The 10,990-nt window shown below is 43.1% G+C and overlaps 1 protein-coding gene across 1 annotated transcript in view; it reads right to left on the bottom strand.

Moving 5' to 3' along the window:
• The window catches only part of AUTS2 (autism susceptibility candidate 2), a 1,207,424-nt gene that overhangs the window by 816,485 nt on the left and 379,949 nt on the right, over positions 1-10,990 (bottom strand). The gene's annotated exons all lie outside the window — the stretch shown is intronic.

Raw genomic sequence — 10,990 nt, 5'->3', positions numbered from 1 at the left:
ACAATGATCTGGCGTGGATGGCTATCCAGGGAGGGTTGCCAGTCAGGACTTTTATGCACGCCAGGAACCTGTGCAGACACAGGCATTGCCCCTTTTGCATCACCGATGAGGAGACCGCTTTGCATCTCTTCTGGCATTGCCGTGTCGCACAGGCCCTGTTGAGGGCTCTGGAACACGAACTCAAAGACTTTGTGCCGCTGACAGCGATTACTCACTTTGGTGTGATGTATGGACTGTTTTGAGGCGCCTTTACAGAAGACGAAATCGGAGGCGCCTGGCGGGTGATGTGTTGCTTCAAGGACGCTATTTGGTGCGCCAGGAAGCGCCTCACCCTCCGGAGGGAGAGGATGTCCACTGAGGACTGCCGCAGACTGATTATCAGTCTGCTCAGAGACTATCACCTCATGGACTTTAAGGAGGAAGAGGACGTCTGAGAAGATTTCCCCTCCCCCCTCTCCTTTTTGTGTCTCTCGTCCTTCAATAAAGCTTCGGGCCTGTGAACTCTTTCCCCCTCCCTTACCCCTCTTCCCTCTCCCCCATCACACCTGTTGCTTTGTTGTTGATTAATGTTTATGCTTGATATGTTGTCGCGGCGCCATGTAGGATGTGAGGAACCTCGAGTTCCGCACGTCAGACATCGCACCGCAAGGTTTATTGAAGTTTTATTTAGTTGAAGGTATTTGATGTGGATCCTACGGACCACAGACTTAGTACGGGGTAATGCGGTGTCATGAATGACGTGGAGGGCTCAGGACTCTTGTCTTGCGCTACACGTCAGGCATCTCGCCGCAGTGCGAATGTCATTTATTGTGTGATTGAGCTGTATTGCTATGTGGTGTTTATGCGCTGCGTCGCAGTACGAGGTAGAATGTACCCCGATTGTATAGCTTGTTTTTGTATATTTTATTACATTAATAAAGTATATTTTTCAATCAAAAACATGCTTCTGCCAATTCAAAGGGACACAAGATGGAGAGACATTGAGCCCTTGATTTTGCCAGAAAGCAGTCCATGGCAGATGCAGGGTGTTGGGCAGAGTAGATGGTGTCTGCATGGAGGTTTGCTCAGTGTATTTGTATAAATGATACTGGTGCTACAGGAGTGATGACCCACCATTTTTTAGTCAGACACCTAAATCTGAAGTTAACCTGCTGGATTTTATTGCCCTTCTAGCTTTCCTACTGTTAATTTGCCTTATAGCTGCACCCAGACTCATTAACAGTGACAGACAGACTTCCACTGCATCAGTCTTTTTTTGATATTTAATTGGCTCAGTTTTCTAGGAGAGAGCAGCAAACATTTCCTTCCTCAATAGTATTTTAGGTTCAGCTTTCTTCCTGAGGCAGTATGAACTAGACCTCTCAGGAGCTATACCATCACCAGGCAGCAGGTCTGAAGGGCAAGGTTCTCTGGACTCACATCTTTCTCGGGCAGAAGGTCTAAGAGTCAAGACTAGACCCTTCACAAACACATCCTCTCTAGGAAAAGCCTGGGAGAGAAGGACCCTTCTAGAAGCTCTCCCCGAATGATTATCTTACTCCTCGGGCTACATCATTAGGATAAATCCTACATAACCCCATACATTGTATCTTCTCAATCTATCTTCTCAAGAAAATACTCACAAGTAGCAGTCAGAAACAAAACAATGTTCTGGGCTTAGAGAAAAAACAATGATCCAAGATAACGGTAACAATCAGAGTTCAGGATGACTACAGCCTTGCTGCTAACACTAAATTTAGATTTGTAATACTCCTCCTTACATCAGGGTCCCTACACCACTACTAGACAATTGCTTTTATTGGAAACTCTGTTACCACTAGGGTATCTAGGTGCATATTGTTGATGCTATATTGTAGAAACTAGGGTCAAAGTTGTGGCTTGATCCTTGCTTGACAGAGGTTTTAACCGTTCCCACTGCTAGAAAAAAATGCTTCTATTGGAAACTTTGTTACAATGGGGGTGTCCAGGTGTGTATTATGGATGTATTATTGTAGAAACCAGTGTTGAAGTTTTTGCTGAAACCTTGCTCCTGGAAATTGTACGGCTCCACCCTATAAAATTTAAGTGCAGTTAGAGATCAACTGTGCCTCCAGTTGCTGTGACATTCTAGTAACCTTTTATTAGTTTTGTGTGGAAAGAGTTTGGAATAATTAGAACCTGTATCAACTTTTTGATTGCTGTATGTGCCCTTTGTTAGGGAGGCTTCCCTTCACTTCCCGACACCCGACACAATTGTTCAGAATTCACTTGTGTTCCCATTTAGCTATAATAATATAGACCTAGTTGACACCCTATTTCTCCAGCCTGGAATATAAGTAATGATCTACTACAAATTATTAGTGTTGTTTTTCTTTGTTATCATTTCATTCTTTTTATTTTACTTTTTTTATTGGTGACACACAACTTGATGTACTTTTCGGTAGACTGGAAGTGGTCCAAAGATTGAATATATGTCTACATTTTTTTATAAAAAATAGTGAGAAGTATAAAAAATAGCCCACATGGTGGAACACACAGCAATAAAGAGTTGACACAGGTTCTAACCCCTCTACACTGTAGTCTGCACTGGCAAAGGTTGCTTGGATGTCATAGGACACCATTGGTCCCTAACTGCACTTAGATGTTATATATTGAGGTTCTACAGGCCCCATGGGGCAAGGATCTAACTGGAATGGAGAAAAAAGTATTCTGTACTGCAACATCCACCATTTAATAACTTACTAGAGTTGTTAATGTATTACAAGAGTACATTATTGTAATAGCGAGTATATTCACATGTGTAAATAGCACTCTGCTAAAGCAACATTACTTATATTTTCTATATCCCTTTCCATGATTATCCTTTAAGTGCTAATCATTACAATGCATTTAAAGCTACTAATGGTACTGGCATTTTCTATTTAATGAGAACAAGAAAGGGACAGGGCAGATAGAAAAATGTAGACAGAAATAGGATTATAATCTAAGGTCTGAGTTGTACTCTGTGTAATTTAAAAAAAATATTTAGTGTGCAATATATAATTACAGTATATAATTCTATAATATGATTACAGTGAAAAAACATAGCACTTCCTTAAGGAAGGAATTTTCTTTATGCTTATTAGTTACATAATTTAAAGTGACTGTGCAAAGCTAACACCTTATCTATAACCCTTAAAATCTGTTTTATTAAGATTGATATGGAAGCCTGCCATAAGCTTTTCAGCACTCCAGCAAAAACTGATTGGCTGCTAACAGACAGCAGTACATTTTCTATCTCAGATGCCAATGTTTTGATTAGACTCCATATGTTATAAGAATTGCCCTGCTTATCTATAAGGAACAGTGCCGGCTTTCTTCCAACATTGGCTTGGATATATATACCACCAGTCTGGATGATCTGCTTCACTTCATAATGAATGTCAATCTGTTTTGCTTCTGTTAACGCCACATGAGCCGCAGCATTAGTTTTCCACATTTTTGATTCATATGACAAATTATTTCTAATGTCAACAAAGTCGTTCCATCTGGCTATTCCTTTAGCATACACCTATACTTACAATTCCTTTAGATCCTAAAAACCAACTCATTCTCACCATTTTCTCACACTCTTCAGCAAGTTCACAACTATGAAAAAAAGTCTCACGCACCAAAGCATGACTGACATCTAACTAAAATTATATATCAATCCACCAAGGGACTTTTGAACTTTCAATAATGTTTTGATAAAAGCTGTTATTTGTTGACAGTTATCAGTTAGTGTAGTTCTTTGTTGGCATCGTCAGTGTGCCGTTGCAAGTCTTGCACTGTCGAAAATGAAAGCAGGGCTAAACCCAATCACTAAAATCTGATAGAAGGTTTAACATGTTAATGTAATTTCAAAAGTTGCTTTAGATATCTGTAAATGTGCATATTTTAATAAAATATTACCTGATGTTCCTGCTTTGAAGGTCTTCATTCAAGCACTTCCTGTTAAGGGGTGACAAAGCTTTGCTCCTGTCTACCAAATGCTATTCTGAGTTGTCACTTGTTCACATGTGTTCCTGATGGACACTACTAGTGGCTGTGTTGATGCACATTATACATGTATGTTTAGCTAATGGCCCCATTAGATAGCTCACCCTGTGAAGCTGTCACTGGAGATCACGCAGATTGGATTGGCTAAAAGGGGGCTCCATCAGCTATGAGATGAAAAAAAGGTTAAAAACACTAAACACTAAAAAAAAAAAAAAAAAAAAAAAAAAAAAAAAAAAAAAAAAAACACAACTATTGTTTATCATAAATGTGCTTTTTTTCCAAACAAAAATTCCAGTTAGGGTTTACATCTATCTTAAAGCGGAACACTGGCATTTAGACCCCCCTGGCACCATTGCCTCACCTTCTGAAGCCCTACCAGGTTGGTTTTTTTTCAAGTAAAAAAAAAAGACATACCATTTTCCTGCAGTCTTCTAATCAGTTCATGATGTCACCAGTACTGTTTCCACCAGTGGCATTCTTCCAGAACTGAGCAGCACTCATGAAATCATGTGTGAGCATCACTCAGTCATGTATTACTGTGAGCCCCGGCTCATTATGATGTGCCCCCTAGGAGAGCAATTTAACGACGCGCTGATCTCACATGGAAATGGGCAGAATAACATAAATGTCGCTCTGCTTGAAGAGGACCAGTGGCACCGGGCCAAGGAGGAAGTCAGGGAAAGCACTGGAGATTAGAGAGGGTGAGTGGAGAGTAGCAATTTTTTTTATGCACGGTGGATTCTAGTTTAAAGTGACATTAAACCCTCAGATTTTTTAACATAAAACAATATTGTAATGTGTGCCTTACTGTAATCCATGGTTGTTTCCCTTCTCTTTGCTGCTCTTCCTTTTAAATCTGTATCTGCTCTCATGCTGGGCAGAACTTCTGTTTTGTAGCAGACTGCCTTGTCTCTGAAATGGATACATGGTGTCTGTGTGTAGGTTTGCAACCTGAGCCAGCACTACAGGAAGAGGCACCCAGCTGCAATGGGAAGTTCTCCCCAAGCATGAGAAGACATGAGGATTTAAAAGGAAGAGCAGCAAAGAGAAGGAAAACTACCATGGATTACAGTAAGGCACACATTACAGTATTGTTTTATGTCAAAAAATCTGAGGGTTTAATGTCACTTTAAGGTCTATGTAACATTGACATGCAAGATGTATATACGGCTCCCTGATTTGGCTGTATCTGTGCAATATCCAAACTGTTTTAGAATTATAACAGGAAACAGAAGCTACCAGTACTTTTTTACGTGACTCTGCAAATCATTCATAATATTTAGAAAGACATCCTAGAGCTTTTTAATGTGGAAAGATGAAGATAATCCTTGCTTTAATGCTGAACTGGAAGCATGCAAACAAAAAAAAGAACATGACTCAAATGTTTCTAACTGTGGTAACTATCAAGGTTTCTACCCTGTTATCTTTCTCTCAAATGCCTTTATTTATTTAGTGTCTTATTGTCTTAAAGCTGGCACCATTCTACTACACTACATTCTACTACAGCTCTCTCTGTCCTGATCACTTGCTAAGCCCGTACAGGACAATTCATATCTGCAGACCTTGCAGGGAGGCCCATCCATCAGTGTATTTTTTTTAAGCAGATAGTTTTTTTTAAATTGAAATTTTTCAATAAAACAGTATAAATTGAAAACATACTACATCCACAGAGTGAGAGTCATAAACGTGAGCACATCAACAAAAGTAACTCGCATGAAAACTAGTTACATAGTGTCATAAAAACTACTTATAGCTGCAAACGATGTGTAAGGACATAACATAATCTGGATGTATTAGGCAGGTATGAAGTAACACAAACTACAGAATACAGAGAACAAGGACAAAAATTGAAGCCAAAACCTCAACGAACTGATGGGACAATGAATCAGGGAGTGGGTTGAGGTTCCAACCAAAGAAAGAAAGAAAAGATAAATACAAGACAGAATATGGTTGTGAAGTGTAAAGTTTGTTATTTTTTTTCAAAACCGGAAATTATGTATTCCAAGTGGATCAGAAAGGACTCGGGAAAACGTGTCAAAGGTCTATGTTGTAAGATTTATGATTTATCAGGTCAGCAGCGCATAGCTTGGTGGGGTGTGGAGCTAAGGGCAGGTGTCTCTTGCCGGGGAGACAGCGCTATGGGATGGGCCCTGTCACAGGACTCCATCAGTGTATTGGTTGCCATGGAAGATCACGTGTTAGGGAATCCCAGGACTATAATTTTCAGCGTCCCTAGTATGCCAAGAATGACAGCTGCCTAAATCCCAAGCACTAAGCACTGAACCCAGTAAACATAATACAAAAAGGCAGTATGTTACTTTACCGAACAAATCTAAGCTACATGCAGGGGCGGACTGACCATTCGGGCAGTCGGGGACGGCCCGAGGGCCCGTGGCCAGTAGGGGGCCCGTGTCCCCCTGCTCCCCCATTACACTTTGCCATTTTGTTTGCCCCGCGTGCTGCCTGCTGGGATCGGCAGGGCCCCCCCACAGTGGGTAGACTGATAGCGGTAGCCGCGGGACACAGACGGGGACACAGTGACAAGCGGGCGGATTAAAGAATTACCTGCAATAATGGGCTGCCCTGACAGGCAATAACGGGGCTGCCCTGGGGGCCTCAGGCGTGAGGACCCAGCGTGCAGAAGCTTCACAGTGCAGAGAGAGACGGAGACCAGCACGTCGGTGACAAGGTGAGTGATTTAATGTTTTTTTTTTTTTCTCGGTCTCCCCGTGCTGCTTCCTCCGGCCGTGTAAACTGACACCAGCCAGGAGGACAGTGTCAGACGGCTGAGGGACTACTCACCATTCCAGAACACAGAATAGCTGAACTTGAAAGTTTCAACTATTCTGTGTTCTATTACAAGAACACCATTTAGTTCAGCAGGTTTGAACTGAAGAGGACCAGGACCAAACGGCTTTAGGGCTCAGTCACACCAGATGCAGTGCTCTCTGGCCCGATTCTGGCCAGAACGCACTGCCTCGCATTGCGGCCGGCTCACTTTTTTGTGGGGCAGGAGGGGGTGTGGTGGGCCATTGAAGTGAATGGCACCGTAGCCACGACCTACGGCTACAATGCGATCGGCCGCACGGGATCGCAAGGCACATTATGCCTGCGGTCCGGTGCGAGCAAAATAGTACTTGCAGCATTTTGACCACAGGCATAATGTGCCTTGCGATCCCGTGCGGCCGTTCACATTGTGGCCAGAGGGCGTGGCTACGGTGCCATTCACTTCAATGGCCCACCACACCCCCTGCTGCCCCACAAAAAAATTAGCCGGCCGCAATGCGAGGCAGTGCGTTCTGGCCAGAATCGGGCCGAAACGCACTGCATCTGGTGTGAAGGAGGCCTTAGTGATTTTAATATGGAAAAGTTTAATAGAAAAAATCAAACATCAAAAAAGTGAAAGTTCATATTCCATCTTCCCATTAAAAACCTTTGACAACGTTGTCCACAACCATTCACAATCCCACACATACAGACAGCCCCGCACACTTCCCAAATAATGGAAAATCACTGTTGCTGGATCTATCACTGACTCTGTGGAGGTCATGGAGAGTATAGAGGGTGAGGGACCTATCACATCATCAAGAGTGCGTTCCAGTGCGTTCAGCTTCTGGAACGCACTGGAAGGCAACCTGGCCGGCTCACTTTGTTTTGGGGCGGGAGGGGGCATGCTTGCAGCATTTTTGGCAGATCGCATTGGATCGGAACGCAGGCACTAATGTGCCACGCATTCGGGTGCCAGCAATCGCACAGCGGGCTGCAGGGCCATTGAGTTCAATGCACCGCCAGTGTGTTCCAGAGGCCGAACGCACTGGAACATATTCTTGATGGTGTGACTGGGCCCTTAATGAGGACAGCAGAAAGTCATTACTCGCACTCTGAGGAGACCAACATTGGTGGATATCGCTGAAGACTTTTGGATGTACTATACTCTACCTAGAGGAAGGGGATTAGTACAACTAAGTCAGGAATTTCCATTTGTCTAAGGAATTACATTTTAGGTTAAATAAGACAGATTAGTGTCCGTGGACTTTCTGTTGTCCTCATTAACCCTCTAAACCCTCCACAGAGTCAGTGATAGATCCAGCAACAGTGATTTTCCATTATTTAGCAAGTGTGCGGGGGCCGTCTGTATGAGTGGGAGTGTGAATGGTTTTGGTTTTGGACAACGTTGTCAAAGGTTTTTAATGGGAAGATGCAATCTGATGATTCACTTTTTTGATGTTTGATTTTTTTCAAATAAACTTTTTCATATTAAAGTGACATTTCAGGATACATTTTTTCCCCCTCCCCCATGTTAATGAAAGCACTTACCTTAAATGATGTCTCTTAATCGGATCTTCTTCTTTCCTCATGTTTTCATCTGTCCCTCCAGCGGTGGGGCAGCTCTCCGATCCAGCGCTGACTTCTCTCTGCTTACAGGCACTACTGATCCAGCGGTGTCTGCATGCGGGTGCACGCGTCCATAGACTTACCTTGCGTCTCTGCTCGTCTCCCGGCCTAGAATCCAAACTGCGCATGCGCCCGCCCCAAGATGCTTTGCGGCCGCCGGATCAGTCTCGTTTTCTCGGACGGGAGTGCGCAGCCGAAACAAGGTAAGTGTTAAGCGCTGTTAAAGCGTTTTTTTAAAAACGTTTTGCCTATATCTACTGCTTGATAGGGAGGGTTTAGAACCCCTTTAAATACCTGTACACCCCCACATATCACCGGGGGGGGGCCGCACAATTTTGTTCTGCCCCGGACGCCCGTTACTCTGGTTACACCACTGCGGGCCATCGAGAGGTAGGTGCGGAGTGGTGGGGGGCCCCAGTGTCCCACGCACGCTACTGCCAACGCATAGATCGGACAGTCGGTAAACACCGGCCGCCAGATATTGAGAAAGGAGCCAGAGGAGCTGCAGGCAGCCTTTTATTTCAGTTTGCAATAGCCAATGGCAGACTAGCTATTGCACCTGCCCACTGCTGCTGCCATCAGCAGAGGTGGACCTGAAGTTCTCCATCAGGTCCTCGTCTGCTGACTGACAGCAGCAGAGGGAGGGGGCAATAGCCAGCTTGCTATTGGCTATTGCAAATTGAAACCAACTTACATTCAAGTACCTTAACTATTAACAATAATGTATCTTCTTTGTGTATCACTCGGCTGTAGATCCTCAAATCATCTCTGACACTGTCCTTCCTTCTGGTGGGTGGCTACTTTTGTTCCCCATGGTCCCTGTGTGCGTTGTAACGTAGCCACCGCTCCAAGCTCACTCCTGTGATGGACTACAATCTCACATTCAGTTTGCTAATTTGTATGGAGATTGTAGTCCATCCCGGGAGTGAGCTTGGAGTGGTGGCTACTTTACAACACACAGGGACCATGGGGAACAAGAGTAGCCCCCCTCCAGAAAGAAGAACAGTGTCAGCACCAATTCAGAGACTATTTGAGGATCTACAGCTGAGTGATACACAAATAAGATACATTTATGTTAATAGGTAAGGTACTTGAATGTATTTTTAAGGTTTATCTCCTGAGTTTAGTGTCACTTTAATGCAGATATGCTGACTGGTCATTCCGATGTAGGGCAAAAATCTTTGCGCTGGCCCTGCTGCCCCCCCAATAGTGCCCGCTTAATGGTTCTGGTTTGTGATCTGCTGTGCATTGGTTCTGATCTAAGGTCTAGATTATTCAGTTCCCCTGTCAATTCTCCTACCAGTTCTCTGGAAATGTACCCAGGATAATTGGCAGAACTGAAGAATCTAGGTCAAAATAGTTAACTTTCCAACTCGCCTATATTGGTTTTATAATTTATATTTCTCCTACCAATTCCCCTGCAATTAAGTTCAACTTTTAGTGAATAGACCTGCTATTTTGAACTAATTCTGTAACATAACAATGTATATGTGGGTGGAGCTTGTGGGTGGGTAGGGCTTGTATATGGGCGGAGCACAAGGGGGCCCCATAATCTTATATTGCCCGGGGGCCCCATGTGTTGTCAGTCCGCCCCTGGCTACATGATGATGATAATTTGATCAAAATTGATATCAGCAGATTTGATTTGTATATGTATGGGCCTTGTTTCTTGATGCTACTCACATTTCATTATATATATAGATGACCACTGAAATCTAAATGCATTATAAAATATCTGTACAGGCATGTTAATTCTGCATCCAAGTTTTTAAAGTGGAACTCCAGGAATGTTTTGGGGGGGAACATTGGTCCAGCTTGGCTCAATGTAAGTATCAAAAGTATATCTGATCTCCAGAGTTCTGTTGAGGATGCTGAAAAGCACTGTGATAGTCCATACTACATACAGTGTTCCTTGTGATCTTCCAGCTGTGGCTCCAGTGGCTGTCCGTTTGCAGACTGAGCCCAGGGAGTCACTTGCTCAACAAACACCTTTGCCATTCAGAAAATGGCTTGTATTTTTTAAATGAATACAAGGTTTTCTCTGATTGCACAAGGTGGAGATCATGACATTATCCACCCTTCCTCTGCAGGGGGATGATACCACTTACAGTTACGAAATCCAATGGAGTCCTCTCTTCTCCACCAGTCTATTGACTAGACAGTGAGAGAACAGCAGGGGACTGATGAGGTCATCTGTCTATTCACTCTGTTCTCTCCTCCTATAAGAACGCTCTTTGTTAGCTAATTTTTATGTAGCGCAGCTGATTGGCTCCTAGCTCTGCCCCTCCCTCTTCCAGGCTGTTGTATAGAGGATTGCAAGAGGCTAATACCAATTCAAATCTTGTACTTACACTAGTTGCATTAAAAAATACATTTAATTGTGTATAATGTCTGTGAAGGTTCTCATTCATCCAGGTCATGGTATATCTGTAAAAAATAGCATAGTTGCCTTGACTTGACTGGAGCTCCAGTTGCCTTGACTTATTTTTAACAAATACTAATTGTGTAAAGTTATAACTTGATTTTATGTAAATTCAATTTTACTTTAAACATTTACTTTTATCTAAAAGTTCATGTCAGGCATTTGCTAATGATTATA

This window comes from Nanorana parkeri, unplaced genomic scaffold (genome assembly GCF_000935625.1).
Source record: "Nanorana parkeri isolate BGI_ZX_2015 unplaced genomic scaffold, ASM93562v1 scaffold308, whole genome shotgun sequence".
Lineage (NCBI taxonomy): Eukaryota > Metazoa > Chordata > Amphibia > Anura > Dicroglossidae > Nanorana > Nanorana parkeri.
This window is presented reverse-complemented; position numbering and strand designations above follow the sequence as displayed.